General features: G+C 43.7%; 1 long non-coding RNA gene across 1 annotated transcript; it reads left to right on the plus strand.

The window, feature by feature from the left end:
- Positions 1–5,064: 5,064 nt before the first annotated feature.
- LOC130134618 (uncharacterized) lies at positions 5,065–6,000 on the plus strand. Its single transcript, XR_008814890.1, has 2 exons — positions 5,065–5,539; positions 5,639–6,000. It is a non-coding gene; the product is annotated as an uncharacterized LOC130134618 (long non-coding RNA).

A 6,000-nucleotide genomic window follows, 5' to 3' on the forward strand; every position in this document is an offset into this window, starting at 1 on the left:
CCTAAAACCATTCCTATATAAAATAACAGTGATATTGTAATGGAAAGGATAGCATTTTGCTTTAATGATTCTTAAGTGGAGTAAACAAATTACTCAAAATTAAGTAATCACCTATGTGAGAGAGAAGTGGGGCCGCTTCAAAGGAGAATTATTTAAGGGCTAAATTCTTTAGAAACTCTTGCGTAACTGTGTTGATGTTCATGGCCAAAACGAACATAACTATGAGAATCGAACAAACGTTTAGATGATTCCCTGGTGAAGTGTATGGTTCATTTACATAAGAAAGCTCGGACAGCTTCAAGGACATCATGTCTACGGACAACTAGTAAAGTAAATATACTTTCACAAGGAAAGGTTCAAAGGGTAACACCTACCTATCCTATGTGTTTCAATTGTTGAACACTATCACGTAGTCAAAACTAAAACAATTTTCATTCATGGGGATTGTTGGAAATATGGGATAAATTGATGGGTGAATGAATGAGAAATTGATGCTCAAAGAACACCCTTGAGTTGGAAGTGGGAAGTGAAAAAAATACTATTCCCACATCGGAAAAGAAAGAAGGCTATGGAGTGCTTTATATACGCTTACACTTATTTGAAGTGGTAACTATCATAGCACAAACTCTCCCTCGCGCGCAGCGCAGTGGTGCAAATCCGACGCCCGACAAGTTGAAACTTGGGCGCGAGCACATCCCGCGTGTACACAATTGCAGATCGAAAGGTGGGCCTCGCGACGAGCCCAATTTTGCCTTCGATTTATTTTTTTGTTTCAACTCAAACCTGCTACGAATTTCGTAATGTGCGGATTTTATAACGGCGAATTAATCATCCGTTATTCGTATTGATTTTATAACGGCAGATTTAATCGTCCGTTATTCGTATTGATTTTATAACGGTAGATTTAATCGTCCGTTATTCGTATTGATTTTGTAACGACATATTTAATCGGCCGTTATTATTCCCAAATACTCTCCCCTGCGTTCTATTTTATCGAAATCATTCTTCCTCTGTTTTATATTCTCCGCATTTGCACGGTTTTCGATAGTGTTGGGCTCCGCAATTTGTTCAAGTTCGCCGGAAGCTTTGAAGTCCCTGATTACTTCTTAACGTCAACCGTTGTATCCTCGGGAGAGACGTTCACGAAACCCGGACGCGTCCCGAAGTGAACGAACTGTTTTAAGGAACCGTGTCAAACACAGCCCTGTATTCATTTGTCATCGATTCCAACTTTGTTATTACAATTTCGTTTATTTGCGATTCTATATTGTTTGTGATTTTTATACTAATGCCAATTTGAATTTCGCAACAGAATCATCCGGAATGACCAACCTGTCTTTGTTGAAGAGCTTGTTGTCAGCAATGTGAAAATTATGTTTGGAAGACGGATCCTGTTGGAGAGCTTCAATGATACCCTTAGTGTATGGATCGCGGTGTAAAGAATTGGGCAAGGTCAGGAAATCCATATTGACAGGTAGAGCCAAGGCCATGAAATCTGCATGTTGTGGCCGTCGTGACAATGCATCAGCCCCTTGGCTTGTCTTCGCAGATTTGTATAATATGGTGAAGTCGAAAGGGAGCAATTTCAGAATAAGGCGTTGCTGTTCTTTAGTGGTGATGCGCTAATTCAATAGATACTTAAGGCTGCAATGGTTCACAAAAAAATGTCACCCCAACAAATAGTGCTTCCATTTTTGCAAAGCCAAAACCAAAGCGAGTAACTCACGGTCATAAGTAGATTTATAACGGTTAGAGAAGGAAAAACCGTTACTAAAGTATGCAATAGGGTGTTCGGATTGCAAGAGGACAGCACCCACTCCTTCTGAAGATGCATCACACTCTACTGTGAAGGGGCGGCCAAAATTGGGCAGCCCAAGAACAGGAACAGTGGTGAGTGCAGTTTTCAACTGATCGAACACCAAATTCGCCTGCTTGGACCATTGGAATGCATTCTTCTTAGTCAAATCTGTAAGAGGCCGCGCAATCAATCCATAGTTCTTCACAAAGCGGCGGTAATACCCAATGAGACCCAAGAATCCACGCAACTCCTTGACATTCTTAGGTATCGGCCAATTCAACACAGCTTGCACTTTGTCTTGATCAACGCCAACTCCTTGGCTGCTGACCTCGTGACCCAAAAATCGAAGTTGTGGTTGCCCAAAAAGACATTTCTTCGCGTTGACCAAGAATGAATGTGTTTGTAATGCTTCAAGGGCTAATTGTAGATGGGTGAGTGCTGGTCCAAGGTGGGGTTGTATATTAGGATGTCGTCGAAGAAGACTAAGACAAATTTTCGAAGGTAGGGACGGAAAAGGTTGTTCATAGCTGATTGAAAAGTTGATGGGGCGTTTGTGAGGCCAAATGGCATAACCACAAACTCGTAATGGCCCGAATGGGTGCGGAAAGCAGTTTTGTGGATATCAGGAGGATGGACGCGAATTTGATGATAGCCCGAGCGGAGGTCAATTTTGGAAAAAATTGTGGCTCCGTGTAGTTCATCCAAGTGCTCATCTATATTGGGAATGGGGTACTTGTCGGGTATGATCATTTGGTTTAAAGCCCTATAGTCTACACATAATCTCCAGGTGTTATCTTTCTTCTGGACTAAGAGGACTGGGCTAGCAAAGGGGCTTGAAGTGGGGCGGATGAAACTAGCTTGGCGAAGCTCATCGATTTGCTTCTCAATCTCAGCTTTGTGGTGATATGGGTATCGGTAAGGTCTAATGTTGGGTGGCTTGGAATTGGGTAGTAATGGGATGGCATGAGAGTGAGATCGGAAGGGCGGAAGTGTTGTGGGTTCAGTGAAGACAGCCTCAATTTCATGTAATAAAGAATTTACTGCTGGTGGAGGAGGGTTACCTGGTGTCACCATGGATTGGGTGACGTTGAGCTTCGAAATGGCTTGAAAAGAGGCTTCGGCTTTAGATAGTACTGGAACTCCTTGAAGCTAATAGCGATTTTCATCTATATAAAAGATCATAAACATCTCATTCCAATTTGCTTGCACAGTGTTGAGTGACGCAAGCCATTTGATCCCCAATACTAAGTCATCCCCTCCAATGGTGAATGGATAGAAGTCCTGGGTAATATGCAAACCCGGTAGCTGTACTGGTACCTTACGACAAACTTGATTACATCGTATGACTTCCCCATTACCAATCTGAACACCAAAAGGCACTATCTTCTCAATGGGAATATTCAACGATGCTACCAGCGATGAAGTGATAAAATTATGGGTCGATCCACTATCAATAAATATGAGGACAGGCGAGCCCATTAAAGAACCCTTAAGCTTCATGGTTGTGCCACTGGCTTTTCCCAGAATCGCATGTAACGAAATTTTCGCAAAATCTGTCTCGAGTTCTTCTCCTTCGCCACGCTCCACCCAGCTACTCATCTGCAGCGTCTTCCGCATCATTCGTCTCCATGAGAGAAAAAGACGACAGCTTGCAACGATGTCTTGGAGCAAACTTCTCGTTGCATCGGAAGCATAGGCCTTTCGCAATGCGGTTTTGGCGCTCCCAATCTGAAAGTCGCGTTGAAGTTGTTAGGTTGGAAGGTAGATTTGATGTCCCTGTGTTGCGCGAATTAACATTCGCCGTAGTTGGGATATGCTGAACCCCCGCAACTAGCGTGGGACGGAAAGGGAAGGAAGAGGCAGTAGGTGGAGGACGATTTATGCTGGACCAGTTAGATCCCCTTGTTCCACGCCCCGAGCCGAGCTTGGTTTCAAACTCTAAAGCTAGGCTCATAGCCTTGTAGACAGTCCGGGGTTTATGAATACGAACATCAACCCTAAGTTCCTCCTTCAGTCCATTGAAGAACACCCCCAACAAGCAGTGCTCCGGCCAGTTGGAAACCCGAGCTGAACGTTTGGCAAATTCTTGCCGATACTCCTGTACAGATCTAATTTGACGTATTCCGCACAAGTGTTCGTCGGGATTATGAAATTCCGCCGGTCTGTAATTCTCTTGTAGGGCTTTAACAAGTTCCTCCCAATAGACCAATGTCCACTCTATGTTAATCCAAGCGAACAAATCCAGCGCATCACCCTCAAGGTACATTGCCGCGACGTCAACTTTCAATTCATCGGGCATTTCATAATAGCGGAAATATTTCTCCGCCTTGAGTATCCATCCACGAGGGTCTCCTCCCTCGAATTTTGGAAATTCTATTTTTGTGTACGGCCGTCGGGTTTGATTGCGATGCCCCCATGGGTTGTCAGCCTCATCATCCTCCGTCTCGGACCAAACTGACTTCCTATGCTCCCTTGGTCCGAAGGAAATTTCCTTGGCTTTGGCCTTGTTGGACGCGCCAGGTAAGGATTCGGTTGGTGGTACACCACTGGATTGCTCCTTGAGCGCTGCCACGTCAGCCACCAGGGAGTCAATCGTTGCGAGGCGAGCCACAATGAAGGCAAATTGTTGGGCAGAGGCGTCAGCATCTGATGGTGGGGCTGAGAGGGATTCAATAAGAAGGTTGGTAAGCGGGTTGCTAATCGGAGAGGTGTGTGGAGGTGTAGGTAGCAGGGCTGGTTGTGTGTTGGGGGGTGGGTTTTGGGAGTCAAGGTTCGAAGAACTGGAACGAGTATTCACCGTGATGGTTCAACTGGCTCTGATACCAAAATGGTAACAACCCGCAGTAGAGAGAGAGAGAGAGAGAGAGAGAGAGAGAGAGAGAGAGAGAGAGAGAGAGAGAGAGAGAGAGAGGGAGAGTCGGAGAAGGAGAGGAGAATTGAGATTGAAAGGGAACAATAGATAATAATATTTTCTCTGTCTGCAACTGTACATAACCGAAGCATTTAAATAAAGATGAACAAAACAACAACTTGCTAAATTCTAGGAAAGACTAACCCACTACTAAAACCTACGAAGCACTCTGGGAAAGTGGGGCTGATTCTGTTAAGAGGATCCCAAGATTTTCTCTAACTTCTCCCATACATGGCTTGACTTGTTCAGCCACTATCTCCTTTAATGCCACTTCATCTTGCTTCTTTCTATTTTTCCGAAATTATGTCTTGAGAGGAAAAGGAGGTAGCACAGGTGGTAGCATCTTATCAACTACACTGGTTCAGTAGGACTTCTTCATGTTTGGTTCTCTTTCCAGTTCTTGGGCAGAAAATTACTAACCTGAAAATTCAGTCAGGTTTTAATTTCCATTGGGAAATCCAAGTCTTATGCAAAGGTCCATTGGACCATTGATAGCACAGAGTAAGGCCATGGCATAACATACAAAAAAATCTTCCAGGCCGGTGTTACAATCTTTTCTTCTGCATTATTCAACCTTCTTAGACAACCTTACCTCCAACGTCATGTCAGGTCATCAACAAGTTTCCTGAAAACATTGCACATGGGCAGTCTTCTTGTCTTGTTCAATACTATTCAGTTATGAAGCTCCTTCAATATTGCTTTTATTTACGGAATTAATTGTCGGTTTTTATCATGTTCTATTGAGCGTGGTCGACAGTGCTATCAAAGAAACAGCGTAAAGGTTCCGAGAGACGATTCTTGCTCTTGGGGGTGGAAAAGCTCCACTACAGGTTCAGAAGTTGTAATTTTGCATTACATACTCTTATTATTCTCACAATCTAGTTAGTTTTACTTGGATGTTCTCACTGTGCCAATTTTGCTTTACCCAGGTTTTCATTGAATTTCGAGGACGCGAGCCTTCACCTGACGCATTACTCGGGCATAACGGCCTTTTGCCAGATGCAGTCGATGGGGGTTTGTTGGACCACTTAGGGGTTTTGATGGTCCTCTTGGTTTCAACGGTGATGGTTTGTCGATGGTTAAGATTGTCGATTTGGTTTCGCCGGTGATGGTTTGTCGATGGTTAAGATTGTCGATCTGTAGTGAATAACTTGACTCATGTACAGGCAAGTTTTTTTAGCGTGATTGGCGTGATGGTTTAGGTGACTTGACCTTCTTCTCAGGACTTATGTATCTTATTGTGTTTTGTAAGGATGCTTTATTAAGATGTAAATAATGATGCTTGCATATA

The sequence above is a fragment of the Syzygium oleosum genome, unplaced genomic scaffold (genome assembly GCF_021117445.2).
Source record: "Syzygium oleosum isolate NSW1041296 unplaced genomic scaffold, Sole_v2.1 Sole_v2.35, whole genome shotgun sequence".
Taxonomy (NCBI): Eukaryota; Viridiplantae; Streptophyta; class Magnoliopsida; order Myrtales; family Myrtaceae; genus Syzygium; species Syzygium oleosum.